General features: G+C 38.7%; 1 protein-coding gene across 2 annotated transcripts in view; it reads right to left on the reverse strand.

Annotated features, from left to right (window-relative positions):
• APP (amyloid beta precursor protein) overlaps positions 1 to 17,469 on the reverse strand; it is a 205,621-nt gene that overhangs the window by 120,850 nt on the left and 67,302 nt on the right. The window lies entirely within an intron of this gene.

The raw sequence follows: 17,469 nt of genomic DNA on the forward strand, positions 1-17,469 counted from the left end.
TACAGAGTTTACAGATAAGCACAGTAGCAACCACCCACCAAAATGTGTTTTTGCTCATCTTGCAGTCAGGGTGGCAGAGTGGTATGGCAATTCATCTACGATGTACAAAGTTGCAGGAATGAGACAGTTTGGGACAAAGAAAAGAGCCAACTCAAGTATGGTAATACAAGGAAGCTAAAGATAAGCAGATGAGTAGACTAAATGCAACAATACAGTTATGCATTCAGTGATCACAGCTTTTTATAGAACACTAATTACAAGCAATGGACAACTGATAAACATTGTCATTACTTCATTGAAGCAAGGGCATTTCTGAATGGCTAGTAATCCATGCTTATGAGTATTACATAAATAAAAGGGAAAAACTTCCTGAAACTTCTCTACATTTCATCCATTGGTTCTGAAGGGAACATCTTCACAGTCAGAAACTTTCATTCATAAACCAGATTCTGATACAAGGGTCAAAGCAAATATTGGCTGACATATCTTTCATAGATTATGATCCAGAGAATTACAGGCTAGATGGTTTCACTTGAGCCTCAGGGAAACTCATGGAGCGAGTACTCCTGAATGTCATTTCTGGGCACAGGGAGATGATGATGATTTGCAATAGCCAAAAAAGATTTAACAAAGGTAAATCATGCTGGATCAACCTGATTTGCCTTCTAGGATGAAATGACAAGATCAGTGAGTAGAAAAAAAAAAAAGCGGTAGATGCTGTCTGCTTTATTTTTAGCACAGATTTCAATACCACCTCCCTCTTCTGCCACCATCCTGGTATCCAAGTTGAGATGCTATGATTTGAGAAGATGGGCTACCAGTTGAGTGAAGAACTGATTGTTGTGTCAAGCTCAGTGGATAGTGGTTCATGGCTATTCTCCACCCAGAAGTAGAATATTGCAGGGATATATCATGGCACCTTTTTTTTTGTTTAATGTCTCTGTTAATGATATTAGAGGAGACAGAATGCACGCTCTCAAAATCTGCAGATGACTCCAAACCAGGAGGATGAGCCAACACATTTGCAGGCAGAGCTGCCACTCAGAGAGACCTAAGCTAGAGGAAAGAGTTGACAGAAACCTCATAAAATTCAACAGGGACAAATGCCTACCCCGTCCCTGGTAAGGAAAATGTCCTAGCAGTGATACATGTTGGGGAGTGGCCAACTGGAGAACAACTCTGCAGAAAGTCTCTAATGGGACAACAGCAAGATGCACACAAGCCTACAGTGCATCCTGGCATCAAAGACAGCCAACAATGTCTTAGGCTGTGAGAAGTAGAAAACAGACTGAGGAAAGTGATTCACTCTTACTGCTTGGCGCTCACTAGACTGAGTCTAAAATACTGTGTACAGTTCCGGGCACTGCAGTACAAGAAAGGTACTGATGAACAGGAATGAATTCAGCAGATGGTCACTAAGATGGACTGAGCTGGGTTGGAGACACCTTTGCCTGTGAGGAGAGATTGAAGGAGCAGGACATATTCAGCCTAGAGAAGACATAGCTTCAGGTGAGTTAGTACTTGCCCACTCATACTAACGGGGACATCACCAAGCCAACAGAACAAGCTGCTTCGCAGTGGTGCACTGCATGAAGAGATGGTGACCAGATGTTCTTACTGGATATAGGGGGGGAAAAAAGTCATGGGGATAAATCAAGCGCAAGGAAAAAGCCGTCACAAATCCAAAACATAGCATCATAGAAGATAATATGAAGAAAATTAATTCCATCCCAGCCAAAACAGTACAGTCAAGAAAGGTTGTAGAATTTTTTGTTTCTGAATGTGTTCAAAACCAGCCCAGACAAAGTCCTGAGTAGCCTGGTGAAAATATAAGCCCTGCCTTAAGCAGCAGATGAGACATAAGAACTCCAGGGGTCCTTTCCAACCCGACTGGTCTATGATTCCATTAACCTCTTAATAAGTCTTCTCCACCTCCCCACACTCTACTATAAAAAATCTAAACACGAAACAATCTCTGACTTCATTTCAGTTACACTAGCTTTCAAAATATCATTATTCTGCACCCTTCATGTGACCTGCTGTTTGGGTTTTTTGAAGCTATTACAAACTACAGTATCATGAAGAAAGTGATGCCTTTCCTATTTCACAGGGACCTTGGCATACTCTGAATGATTACAGAAGGGGAACAACACAGCTTATTTTTCTGTTATCTACCTCAAACAGGGGTAAGTGATGGCTAATTCAACTTTATGGACAGACAAAATAAGGTCACACTGTCAACATCACATTCTTAAGTTGACAGGTTTCTCACACCACTTTTTGCTGGTAAATGAGGAAGACAATTTTGGACCAGCTCCAGGTATTAGATAGTAGCTTTAAAAAAAAACAATGCAAATGCAGTTTCTGGTTTCTAACACGTGGAAGTAATGACTGCTACAACTACTGATGGTGTGAGTTGCTCTGATTAATAGGCAAAAGCTCTGTATCATCATCTCTGGTCCCCCTATGAGAGTACACAATAGCCCAGAAGTCAGTATAGCATACTTTCAGCACTGTGTAAAATTCAACAATTTTTGTGGAAGTAAATATTTAATGTACATATTACTACTTATTAAAAAAACCCTACTTTAGGACAAAAAGTATTCCTCTTCAATTCTCATTTACAAGAATTAAACTCAGTGAACACAGCAATAATAAACAAGTGCTAGCATAAGGTAGTCATATTTTACCAGCAGATCAATTCCAACCTGTCTTATTTTCTCTCTCTTATACAAATGAGTCATTGTGGACAGAAACCAAGTCAGGATTAGCATGCAAGATCATCTTCTACTGAGATCCGAATCCTTACCGCAAGGACTAACATAGACTGTAAATTACATGCAAATACTGAGGGCAATGTGGTAAAACAGCATTTGTTTTTAACACAGACTTTAGGCTCAGAAACACTGCCTAGTGTCTAAGCCTGGTCCACAGTATCAGAAAATTGACTGTTTCATTCAAACATATTTTATCACATTGATTAAAAAATTGAGGGAGTAAATGGATTTTAGAGTAAGACGAACAACCAGAAGGAACACAGTGAACTGAACAAGAACAGTAAATATATCATATTATAGACCGACAGCAAGGATGACCAAATTAGATTGAATAAATCAAGACTAACCACTGGGATGGAACATTTTGTAATGCAACTGAAAAGGTTAATAAAAGCTTACTGTTAAATTAAACTCCCTGCAGATTTCTCTCCAAGTCAAAAGTGTCTAGCTGAATCAACACAGAAAAAAGTTTAAAGGAAAATAATCTGTCTGAAGCATGTAAGACAACACAAGAGTGACATTAATGAAATAAAAATCAGAATAATTTATATCTTGATGTACATTTGACAGAAAAAAAAGGCACCACAATGAACTGAAACACTTCTTACAAGATCTCACAAAGAGGGAACGGTAAGCTAGTAAGCTGGTCAAATCGCTTCATATGAGGAGCTCAGGAGAACCCATATTCTATTTGGATGTAATTACACATGACAACAGGAAGGGGACACCTTTGAATGGTATGTTAGTAATCAAAATCAGGAATGACAATTTTTAAAGCCACATAAGTGAAAAAGATGTTCATGGTAAGTCTCTCCCAGAGGTCTTCTGGAGTAGTGACTGCTCAAGCACTTCTTGCACCATGCACAGTTATTCTTGTTCAAAAACTGGAACCTGCCACGTCAGAGAAAAGGGTACAGTGAACTGAAGTCCCAATTCAGCAAAACAAGCACTTTGACTCTCGTTTGGCAAAACTCATTTTCTGAAGTACTGCTTAAAGCAACTCCAATGAGTTCTTCAGCAGGTTTTTCCCCAAAGGTGCTATTTTACCCCATTAAATCTCCAGCTATTCTAACCATGCGATAAATACTATCTTGAGAGAATAATGGGAAATTCTGCTAAAAAAAGAAGGGGAAGGGAAGAAGGAAAAAAAGGAAGAAGAAAAAAAGAATAATAAAAAAAGAAGAGACAGCTGCAAGCATCTGTGTTCCAAGAATCATCTATTGATAACTGACTTCCAAGAGGACTGCTTGGGCATGAGTTAGACCACACTAGCTGGTGTGGTGTACAGACCAAGACAACACAGCAAAGATACTACTCACACTCTTTCATGTTGATAACTGTAGAATTTTGGGGCAAAAAGAAACCTTAGATAACTTGGAAGTCATACAGGTAGATGGGGGAAGGAGGAGGCTTCCCAAAGCATTTGTGAGGCTCAGAAAGGCATCCTCCTTTTCTCCAATTCCCTTATCTCAATTAGCTGGCCTCAGCAGAGCTCATACTATTTTAGAATTCATTTTTCTTAAGAGCTTTACCTCTGATAATGTGAATAAAAATGCTCTAAATTGATTCTGTTGTAACAGACCAGATAACAGTAACTACATGCAGCCAATTGTTCATACATAATAAAAATGGCATTAGAGTTTAAGTTAAAATTACATATTGCATTCTTATTACAACTTTAAAGCTTCTCTATACATAGGAGACACTTTGTAAATTATGAGGGCAGTTACATAACCGAAAATTGAAATAAAACTTTAGAGCTGCCTATAATTTTACAGGGCTTAACAAAAAGGAGAGGTGTGTGAGACTTCAGAATTACTCCTTTATAATATGCCAAATTAACTTGAGAGATCTTTGGTAACTAATAAATGGGAACAAGTGAAGTATGAAAAAGGTCAGGGTGGGCTACAGAAAAACTATTAGATTAAGATTCAATCAGACTTTAATCTAAATATCTCATTTTTCACACTAAAAGAACAAAACAGAAAAGAAAAAAAATCAAATCAGAATGTTTTTGACTTAAAAACGGAGCAAAAGGCCAGGTGGAGGGGAAGTTCAAACTAACCAAAATGAAGTTTGATCCAACTCTTCCCCCAACCTGAAATAGGAAAAAAAACTACGAAAGATTTATCACTTCATGTCAGTGCTCTACAGCAGCGATATGGCAGTGATATACATGCTACATCTTCTGTTTTCAAAGTCAACTCAATATTTAAAAATATAAAACATACAATAATTAAGAAAAAATACTCCAAACTTGTATGAGTACAGGAACTTGTATTTTCAAAAAATTGTGAATAATGTAATGTTTCAGATTGACTTAGGCCAAACCATGTCAATGTTTCTCTCAATAAGGCAGGCCCCATGCTCTTCCCTTCCCCAGCCTGCCCTGTTGCCAGTGTTATCACACCTGTGACCATACTATCAGCACGATCAGGGACTTGAGTTTTTAAATACACTCTACTGAAAAGCAACTTGGGGATCATTTAGATAATTAGCTTGGCTCATATTTCAACCTGTTTGGCTGCCATTCTTGAATTAACTGTGAAACACTTCAAGAGGGAGGCTGGAGGACAGGCAGTAGAAAGACCAATCTACATCTATCAAACTCTGAATGCTTCCTCCCATCTCTACTCTAACAAAGTGCTCATAGATGGCTGCTGGCATCCCTCTGGTACTGCAGACCACTGTAAAATGGAAGCCCTGCTCAAAAGTCTTCATTTCTTCCCAGATTAAAGTAAAAATGCATTATTCAATTCAAACTTAGGTTATGAGACAGATGTAATAAAAATTTCCTGGCATATAGGGAGTAGAATTTGAGGCTGACTGCAAAACTTACAAGAGATTTCACTCAAGAAAGAAAGTCTTCCTGAAGTCTATTCTTAAAAAAAACCAAAAAACAAACAAACAAAAAAAAAACAAGCAAACAAACAAAAAACCACAACCATTTTAAAAAATACCACCATGGTATGGCTGGTCTTAAATATTCAATAATCTTTTAACAGATTAAGAACACTCATGAGGGGAAAAGGATAGCCTGAGAAAATAATAGATACTCAGAAAGTGTGTCCTAGGCTAAACTATAATTAAAACACATCGTGTACAAACCCATTCAATGAAGAACAGCTAACGGAAAAGCTAAAATGAAAACCAATCTCCTTCAAACCAAGCATGGATCAAACTTCCTAAACTTCCAGACTTCGCTTATGTATTCACCAAAGTACCTCTGCTGAAAGAAGTAGAAGCTGGTATTACTACGGAGCCAAAATTAATTTGTGTTACCAAAATTAACTTTGATATCAAGTTGTTACAATTCAATTTTCTGACCTAGCTGCAATGATCTAATAAAAAAGTAGGGTAATTTAAATATTTTACCCATCAAGAACTTTCCAACGATGCCAATGAGAGTAAAAGATCAAAGATTTTAATTTAGAAGGTAAATAATTTCCAATAATCATGACCATCATTCATTATCCCTAGCACGGGTTTTTGCAGCCTTTCAGTATGACAAATTGAACAATTAGGAAGCATTTTTAATGGCCAGGTTAGAATCACAGAACGGTTTGGGTTGGAAGGGTCCTTTAAGATCATCTAGTTCCAACCCTCATGCTATAGGCAGGGACACTTCCCACTAGACCAGGTTGCTCAAAGCCCCACCCACCTGGGGGTTAAGTACATCAGCTTAAGTACAGAACTAAACTACAACACTTACCTAAAAAAAAAAAAAAAAGACGTACACAAAAAATTCTTGGTTGGAAAAAAAGCAAAATAAAACTTCATCAGGATAAAAGGAAGGCTAGGACTTTTCTTTTTAAAGATATTCATACATTCTAATAAAATCAAAGTACGAAGTATTAGCCTCAGGTTCACATACTCAACTGGAATAAAGTCCCCTTTATGTTGCCATAGTGATCAGCAAGAAAAGTTTCCATATGATTCTGAACATACTGAAAAATTCTATTATTTATTATTTACCAACCTGGAGGTCAGTAGGAAAGCTCAAAATTTCTAAATAAAGTTTACATCCACAGAGAAATCAAAATGGGGAACTAGTCATACATTTGTTAATACTGATGAAAACATTTACAAGGAAAGACTATACTGAATCGGCAGCAATTCCTCAAGCTAATTAAGTATTAAAACTATTTGCTTTTATTTAGTTATCATGTAGGCTGCTGATATTACTAAACACTATGCTAGTATAATCTATGCATAAATAGATGGAGTTTCGAAAGTTCAGGACCACACTGGTCAGTGAAGACTGGTCAGTACAGCCAGATTCCACATTCCACCACCTTGCCTACACTGGGCATGTTTCTTTATAAACCCAAGGAAGGCACAAGGATGGAAAAGCAGCATACTGTCCCTTTCAAATAAAACCAATGAAAGTCTCCTCATGGAGAGTAAATACATAAAACCACCTCTGCGGTGGCTCCATAGCCTCCAGGCTACCAATATGGCAGGCTCCCTGGACTGTCCAGTTCCTCTGCCTCACAAGGGAGAGCAAGAAAGAAGGGGCTTGTAACTCAGCATAACATATCCTGGGTCTGCTGGAGGGGGAATGGACACCTGCTATAGGGTTTCAAGGCACAGCAGCAAACAGTGAAAGCAGTGAAGATGGTATGTACATCAAGGAATATCTTTGTGAGGACTGAGCCCTTCAGTTCCTCTGTCAGCCATTCACCTGTAAACAAGTTCAGGAAAGTCTGAAAGTCTCACAAAGACTCAGAAAGTTTCCTTAAAAAAGATACTACTGTTCAACTTCGTTTGGAAGAGGGGCAGGGTGGAGCGCTGTTTGAGTCTACGCAACTCTTAGCAGACAAAACTTGTGTTCAAATTTGAAGAGTTTCAAAAGAAACAAAATTTCATGTTTTCCATTGCAGAAATTTTCCACAAGAAAATAACAAGCTACATGCAAATACAAAATGTCTCCAGTCACAGTATCTTATACTTTTTTAATCACTGACTATTAGTACAAGTTTTCATGTGAAAGAGTAAAGAACCCAAGGGGAATTCTTGCTCACACAACAAAGTTGCTTGAGATTGCAGCTAAAGGACTAGAAGTGTTGAAGCATGTTTGACCTTCAAATGTCAGCATGTTCATCTTGCAAAGATTCTGGATATTTACACAACCGTGAAGTGTTGTAACACTTTCCCTAGGGACACAGTCAAAGAACAGCAACAAGCCCAGCAGGAAGATGGCTTGTGTTGTCCCAGCACAACTTCCTTGTTGCCCCTGAATGCCAACCGGTCACTTCATGAGGACACTGCTGGGCATGAACTCAGCCAGCACAACATAGATCTCTTGTCTTGAGGCTCTCAGCAATGTGATATGATGAATTAATGTGTGCTAGGCCTGAGTGACTTCCAGCATTCAGTGCACAGCCCCATAATGCTGCCATGCCTCCCCTTGCCAATGATGGAGGACTTATCATTCGAGGGCAGATAAGTGCCAAGATGCTGTGCTGTCACATCTAGCTTTATCAGTCCTTTTTGCCTGAAGGGCGATGTGCCCTTTATGAGAAATACTTCACTGAAAATTAAGCAAGTTCTTTCCAGCACTTAAAGTCATTTTGCAAATTCTTTCTAAGGTTACAGATGAACTCTTAGAAACAAACTTTCAACAAGTACAAATATTTTGGTGGTGTTACAGTTAAATTATGAACCATTTTACTGTGTTCTTTAAGCAATCTACATTTTTTCAAGAAATCTAATTCTGATTTCCTGGTGCTAGTATTGTGATAAATAAATACCAAGTCTAGAAATTACTTCAGAGCTTGAATTCAAAGCAACAGAGCTTAAACACAAAGCCAACTCTAAGTTATATATGCACAGTGATACTGTTGGAAGCAATGGAAAAAAAACAAAATGGCCATAACATACAACTCAAGTGCAATAACAAAAGCGCTTGTTCAAAGGCTGCTTATATTCTTGAAGGATAGCTCCAATATTCTCCTGGAGAAACTGGCAGCCCATGGCTTGGACAGGTACACTCTCTGCTGGATAAAGAACTGGCTAGAGGGCCAGGCCCAGAGAGCGGTGGAGAATGGAGTTAAATCCAGCTGGTGACTGGTCACGAGTAGTGTTCCCCAGGGGCTGGTAAGCCCAGATAGGCCCACAGTTGACACAGTAGTACAGTTCTATTCTATGATTTAGTCCCAACCCCTTTCCTAATAATCCCTAACACTGTGTTGTTGGGTTTTTTATGACACTAACGAACCCATGTTTTCACAGAGCTATTAATACTTGAAGTCTCATTCCAGAGTGGCTAGGAGCTACTCAAAGTATCGCCATATCTACTAAGATAAGATTAATTTATTTTGTGCCTCCCCATGTACATTGTCTTAATTGCACTGATTTTCTCCTGCCATTCTATCTCTAGTGAATCAATAGCAGAGAACCACCTGAAACCCTTCATAGTTTGCCTTTATTAATTATACCCTAAATAGCTTTGTGACATCAGCAGATGGGTCACAACATAATTTACCACCTTTTCCAAATCACTCACAAACATTTTGCATGTCTCAAGCAGAAGATCTGATCTCTGAGATTCTGCTGTTGACCTTTTTCCACCTTGAGGATGAACCATTAATTCCTAGCTTTTTTTTCTTCCTTATTTAGCCATATAATAGTTTTCTCTTCTATTCCATGGTAGATTAATTTCTTTAATAGCTTCTGGTAATGGACCTTGTTAAATTTCTTTTGAAAAACCGAAGTAGACACACTATCTATTGGCCTATCTAGTCCTTCAAAAAAGTGAAAGTGCCTCTTCCTCAATCTCATACTCAGTGGCAAGCCAATATTCCAAGGTGTCTATGCTCCTCCTCTCCTCAGCAGAGTAATGAAATCCATTTTTAGGATCTTCCTTAGAATGTTTTAGAAATATCCAGTGATTCCCATCACTGACCCTTCCTTTGCAGTTAATAACTGCATCAAATCTGCTAGCAACACTCAATCCTCCTGAGAACAGAACATATTTAGGAAAAGCAGAAATCTGTGGGAAGATGCTCCATATGTATATCAATTTAATGACACGTGACAGGATGTACACTTCCTTTCTCCCCCCCTCCCTATCTTTCCTTCCTGAAGGGCCAGGCAAACAACACATTTTAATTAGCAGATTTCTCCCACAGCAAAATTAAGTACTATATGTTGGAAGAAACATCCAAGGAAGGATGAATCATCTCTGTGGCAGCACAAAGATTCTCAGATGTAAAGTTCCCGTTTTGAAGGTGGGTGTGCACAGTGTACAGGGTATGAAACTTACACAGTAGCTTCACACATTTTTCATAGGTTGCAAATGTGTGAATGCACACTTAAAAATCAAACACTTCATGAAGAACTTGTGTACACTTCATGAAGAACTGTTGCATTTATGCTTAGACATATGCACACTGTTTCAAGACTTTTATAATTTGAAGCCAACTGCTAACTGATAATTTTAATTTTGAAGCTTCATCCAACTCTTCTTTAGCCTACCACCTATAAAATATGGATGACAGTCCTTACCTGATGACCATTATGAAACTGAAATAGTCTCCAAGGTGCTCAGGTAAGATCAGAGAAACTTTGGAGAGGAAATTGATCTTTGTCTTTAGGCAGGGTTTGAACAGGAAGCAGGGGATAAGGCTGAGTGATGCACTGAGTAGGAAGCAGAAACAAAACAGCATGCAGCACATTAGGAGAGCAGCAGTGGCTGAGCACTGGTAAAGTCCCAGACTGGCCAGCATAAGCTCATGGGGGCCACCGTAGCTTTCTCATTTTCCAGTTTTTGAGCTCTTAAATTTTTAACCATAGCAATACCTTTTGTGGTAAACTCACTTTACATAAAGCACTGAGGATAAAGCAGGAATGTCTGACATTCACAGAGCCCAGACAGAGTTAGAAGAGACAGAAACTTGGTCCAGCTAGGACTGGTCATTCAAGAAGAAAACACAATTTACCTTTTCAAGCTCTTACACATTTCAAAATAGCCTGGGCTTTTTACTATATATATATATATTTTTAAAGACAGTATTTACTACCATTTTTACTGCTTTCTTTAATGGGTGGCTATTGACAAGACCTCTGCAAATCAGTGACTGCTTCCTGTGAGATGTTCTTCAGGTGTATACACCACCTGCTCTGGTTTCCTTATCACATATTAAAGTGACAAATGAAACATTTGTTTACAACATTTATTTAAAAGGATTTTGTTGTTGTTGCTTCAGGAGTAGATTTGTTGATCTGTTATGTTCAAAATATTAAAAAAGGTTTTCCATTTTGACTTATTCCACAAATCCATTTCTAATTAAAACGTACTCCCGTCACTAAGCAAATAAAACCTGTGTACGCCCTAAAAATGCACTGAAATAGAAGAGTTCAGACTTACTCCTGGTCTAATGCTGTACAAAAATATGATACTTTACATTTAATTATATGTAAAGGTGCTCTCTGGTCTCTGTCTGCAGGCTAATTTTGCTTCATCTCTTCACTTCAACATTTCACCGGCTCCAGCTCAAACTTGGCTAAGAAGGAGCTGAATCAACGCTTGGCACAAGCGCAGAAGCTGTGACTGGCTGAGGAAGGTCTCACTTGCCTAATGAGAGATTGCATTCGGGATTTCTCTGCCCACTCCCCATCCCTCCCTCTAGTGAATGGTACTTTGTCCTTGAAGCATGCCAATACCACATTAGTGGTTTATACAGTCCTGGTCCATGAATAAAAAGCTTGGAAAGGCACTACAGTAAACCAGGAGATGATGCAGCTGCTGAGAATTGCAATGAAAAGATAAACTTGTTGTCATTTGTGAAAATGATCAGTAAAGCCAGCTGATGCTTAACAGCCACCTCCTCTACTACAGCAGCTGACCATAAAATTCAGGTCAATTGAGTTCAGGTATATATGGAAAACCATTTCTATTCAATAAAGCATGTCAGGTCGTGCTCTTAATTACACTACTGCACAGCAGGGCATTCAGGAAGACACTTGATGAATTGAGGCCCCATATTTTGCTGCAATTAGCTGAGCAGTGAGGGCATGGCAACAGAATAAGATTCATTCTGCTGGCACAATGCCAAAGAGCTCCAGTGTGCCAGCCAAGTGCAGCTTTGGGCCTGCACAGGGCCTGCCAAGGCAGCCCAAGCCATGGCTGCACTGCAGCAGGAGAAGCCTGCATGCTCACAGCCCTCACTGCCCCTCAGAAAATGCACCCAGCCTGCACAGGCAGGGCTCCCCTTCCCACTAACATCATGCCAAAAGCACCGCTAGCAGAAGGAGTATTGTCTGCTACGGAGCAAAGAACAGAGATTACAGGATTTCTCTTAGCAGCATTGCAACGTGTAGTTGTGCCTCTCATTGCACTACAGATTTCTCTGCCCACGGTCTCATTAAGGAACTCAGACTGTCAGTCTTCGAGATCTTCTCCCTCCCATCGGCTAGTGCTGTCAGAAAATCTAGATGTGAGGCAGTCACGTAGGCTGAAAATAAGTGCATCTTGTATTTTAGGAAAAGAGTGCAACACGAGGCTTGCCTGCATGACTCCCATGGCTGAGTGGAGACTGAGGCAAGCTAGAGGTGGGATAGGGAAACAGGCAATTAATGTCATTCTGCTGGTTAGATGCTCCATGGAGAAGGCAGAGGAGAGCTCTTCCAAGGTGTCTGGAAAAGCGGCTTGCCATCACAGCTGGAAATAGGTGTGCTATGCAGTGGGCTGAGAGAAAAGAATAGCCAGTACTATCAGGTAGCAGTGGAAAACAGCCATTTCACATGCTTTCATGAACAAATCCCACTGTTAAAAATCACAAGTGAACTACCACATGGACTAGAACGAGTTGTGCAGTCAACTACATATATATTTATTTCAATTATTTATTCCAGGCATAATCCTAGTGTTTCCTCTGATATAATCGGCTAGGCATGTGCATCAAATCTTGCGTACGCCTTCTTGTCTGAGATCAACAAGTGGTTAACTTTACAAGCTGTTGTAAGTAATAAAGCATGACAAGGTAATAAATATTTTCAGTGATGCTTTTGTTAAAACCAAAACCAGAAGTCAGCATTTCACTACATCACTAAACAGCACAATATACTGATTGCATCGCCTGAGCCATTTGTTTATGAATCGTAAGTAATCAAAGTATGATTGAGAGAGGCTACATACCTAATAATATTTCAATACATCTGGATCCTTCAAGAGCTGCCTGAACACATACGGCTTAACAGCACACGTTAAAGGGACAACAAAACAGAGTCACACGTGAACACACAAGCATTTTACACAGCACAGTTAATCAAAGCCCTGTTTATTCCCTTTACCCCACCTCACTGGTAGGTATCCACAAACACCTATGTAATTTAGATTCTCCTTTCTCTCCAAGGATATGGTGTATATAATGAGAAGTTAGGCTAGGTTATTTTTCACCAACAGTTAATGAAATGCCATCTATTCAGGAAAGCGCAGCCATACATTTATCCAAGGTTTTAAAAGAATGGCACCGCTGGGACAAGGATGACTTTTCCTGCAGCAAGCCTGGAAAATGGAGCAAATTACCTCATTTCACAGACCACGTTACACAAATTCACCAGCTGCTTTTTCTCACAGGAGATGTGAAGAGAAAACAAACCAGAACTGCTCATTGTTTACACTGCCCCAGTGCACGAGTCCTGCCTTCCTGCTGCTTCTGCTTTAAAGAGGCCAGAATCATAGCCAGGGTATCTTTCTAGAACAGTTGAAAAAACAAAGTGGTAATCATGGGCTTCTTGGCACCACTTGCTGAAACCCAGCAGTAAGCTTATGTCACCATTTTGGAGCACTTGACTTAAAAAAAGAAAAAAAAAGTCCGCCTGCTTTTCGCATACTGCAGGTTTGGGGATGCCAGCATGCACAGTCACAGACAGTGCCAAAAAAACACTGCAGATCTTTGCTCCACAGCCTGCTAGTCTCACTGCTCACCATCTTTGTCTGAGCACACATTTGTTTTTATGTCAACCAGCATAGTTCTCCCTCTAACTGCACAATTTAACCCTTTAAACTCTGTAATAAAAAAATCTCTTCTAAATTGTGTCAGACTGCTGTCTTCAAGACAGAAAAAAAAAAAGAAAGAAAGAAGAGGAAGAGGAACCTAAATAGATTCCTATTTCTGTCATAAGGTGGGTAACAGCTTCAAGCTATAATAAGCACACCCCGGAAGATGTCATTTTCTAAAAACGTGAAGGTAAAACTAAAAATACTGTTGAGGCAAATGCCTTCAGTACGTTCACAGAGTTAAATAGAATTCAATCAACAATTTTCTTTTCAAGCAAAGTTTTCTCTCCTCAGTGAACTGAGACTGACAGTAGCCCATGTCCCTGGAAGGATGCAAGAGAGACAACATGAATGAGATTTACTACACAAGAACATTTTCTCAAAGCTTGTAGTTTTAAGAATGTTGTCAAGCCCTGCACAACAGCACAAAATCATATGTCGAAAATAAAAAAGATAATGCTTTTCTTCTTTGGCTCAACTAGAACATTTGAGGCTTTCATTTTGCCTCCTTTAACTACTATCTGCCTGCTTTAGCTGCATCTGCTCAAGAAAAGTAAATATGAACCTGTGCAATGTAATAAATCTTATCAATATTACAAAAGTATATAACTACAAATTGCTACACTACCACGCAAGAGTCTTGAAAAGAAAAGCTAATGGAGCAGTCAAGTGCAGCAGTGATACATGCTCTGCGCACCTCACAAGACTGAAGATCAGAATACAAATTGATAATGAAGATGCTCTGGCTTGAAAGCAGACATATTTCTATCACTCAGCCTTTCTAATCTTTTATGGAAAACAAATATCAAGATGGAAGAAATGATAAACTGACCGAAGGTTCTGAAGGTGATTTTCACACCGAGATGGTGTTTTTAATTCTAGAAATTGGTTACTGATAAAGAACTTAAAAAAACTTTTAATAAAGCTTACCATTAAACCTTGGGGGAGGGAAAAAACTAAACAAGAAATCACACTTACGCAACTCTGCAATCAGGTGTCCATTGGCAAGCTTTTTTATGGCATCTTATTTCTTATTAGTTAATGGTTGCCTACATCGAAGGTCTCCTTGCACTAAGATTACTGCAGAAAGGTTACCAACAGAGCCTTACTTCTGAAGCTGTCCACTACCAACCATATCAAGGGTATGGAACATACATATAAAGAGATGATAAACGAGATCAAATTTTAAACATAATATATATTAAATATTATTTCAATATTATTATTTCAATATTTTAAAAACTATATGTATTTTTAATATGGAAGAGGTATTATGTCAAGCAGCATCATACTCCCTCAAACTGCATAATTTAACCCTTTAACTCTGTAATTAAAAAATTACACCTTTTTTTTCTTCCCCTTCTAGATTTGTGCTCTCTTCACGGGGCCTGTTCATCATACCACCAGCTTTACCACCAAGAGGGCAATGAGCCAATAGGAAAGGATTCTCCCTCTAATGAACTTTTATTGCATGAAACACAGACTCGTTTTACCCCTTGTGGGACCACAGATAACAACCAGAGCGTCGGTGGAGAAATAACAGATAATGGCAATCATTCCTCCAGTAGACGTAGTAATGTGGCCGCTCTTCCCCTACTACTCCCAGGATCCTACTACCCTACTACTGCTCAGGATTTTGATTCTATTAGTTTTGTTCTAGTAATAGTCAAAAGACGAAGGGTAGGGTAGGGTAGGAGAAGGAGGACAAACACCCATAAATGCAGGCAAACACAACTGCATAAACTTCAGTTACAAGGAAATTTGGCAAAAAATAGCATATACATTTTTTTTAAACATAGAACATAAGTTAAAGGGCAAGGTATTATTTGAAATGAGCTACCTAAATGCCTTTAAAATTTTTGCCTTTAGCAAGGAAAGTCTAACTTGCTACCTAAGAGAGCAGACATTTAACTCTTGGTAAATTTTCATTTCAAAACAGCAGCTCAGGAAAAATATCTTAAAAGTCCAAGACCAGTTCATCACACCTGGAGGCAACTGCTCATAATGCTGTTCATAAATTTATGAACTTCCTTCTAAATTACTAGGCTTCTTACTTCTATTCCTTTTACCAAGAGACTGCTGGAGCTCCTTGCCCTTGCAGAAACTTCCTTGTAATTTCCAGATTAAATTTATTCATGGTCAATTTATATTCATTTGCTCTTGTGATGACATTGTCTTTTATCTTAAATTAAGTTGTAAGTTCTCCAGGGCTCTGACCAAATTCACATCAATATGCAGAGTCCTGAGCATAACACTTCCCAGAAAATAACTCAGAGCTTTAGTTATGATTAGAATACAATAAATAATAAAAACTAGGTTTTGCACATCCTCTAGTGTGCTCTTTCATCACTTCTGTAATTAGTCCAAGTAGACTCATACAAAATTTGATCAAATAGGTAACGATGAAGCCAGGTGAGACTGCAGTTCAGCCCCAGTTCTATGAAGCTGATTATCTTTCTCTACAAGTTTACTTGCCCTACATGCTAATCTTTATCTTGACTATGGACTACTAAAGAAAACACAGCAACAAATGGGAAGACGACCTTTTACACAATTAACATAAAAAATTTTGGAATAAAAGTGATCAACACAACACGTGCAAAGGCTTGGAAAGCACTCAAAAAGTGGCGGGTTCCTTCACACAATTGAAATTTGTGTTACTAGAGGCAGGTCAACCCCTGCAAGAAAACAACTTCAATTTGGGTACTCCTTGAATGCTAATGCTTAAAATAGACTTGTCATTCTTATCTGCAGTAGCATCAACAACTATATACTATTTACTGTAGATCAAGAAACACATATTTCACATCCATAAAATCAAACATCAGATCTATAAACTTTACTGAATGATTATGTTTCCCTCATATTTCTCAGTACATATTTTTCACATCTGTTGTTTTGCCATCTTACCAGAGGCATGTCTATTTGTTACTGTGCAGTCCTGTTGTCATTAAGTTGGCACATTCACTCTCTCTGTATCAGGTACAGGGTGCCACCTGTCTTATCTAGTCTAACAAATGAACAAGAATTCTAGAAAGATAGTGTATTTTCTGGATTTTCTCTCATTCATTATTCATTTCATGGAATAACTGGTCTGAGATGCTTTCCACACAGAGATTTTATCTGCCCTGGTATAACAGGTCAGAAACTCCAACTCTGAACTCTAGACAGTCAAATCCATGACATGATTCAAACAAAACTGGGAAAAGCAGGGTATTTAAATAGCCTGTGGAACAATTTCAAGAGAAAGATGTGATAAGAATGTTAATGAAAACATCAAATCAATGTGATTTTCAGTTTTCTGACTGCTGATAGAAAGCTAACAAAGAAGTTAACACATGTACCAAAATAAAAAACCAAACCAAAACAAACAAAAAAACCCACAACAAAGTAATGAACCTCCATCCATCCAGGAAGCAGGAGAAAAAAGTTATTGCGTCCAAAAAATAAAAAGTGCTGCAGAAAGAAATGGGATTTCGTAATCCTTTTGGCTTTCAAGTAGAAGGCAGTAGTATGCATTTAGGGAAGAGATGGATAGCTTATAAACAAAGACCTGTCTATATAGCAGAAAAGGAGAGAAGACTGTGACAAAACTCCAGGGAGTAAGCAGAAACCTGGTTTGCAGTCACTCATGAAAACAGAATCAGGAAGAACAAGATCACTTTCTATTTAAGATAGCTTCAAAGG

The sequence above is a fragment of the Numida meleagris genome, chromosome 1, assembly GCF_002078875.1.
Source record: "Numida meleagris isolate 19003 breed g44 Domestic line chromosome 1, NumMel1.0, whole genome shotgun sequence".
In the NCBI taxonomy this organism is placed as follows: Eukaryota; Metazoa; Chordata; class Aves; order Galliformes; family Numididae; genus Numida; species Numida meleagris.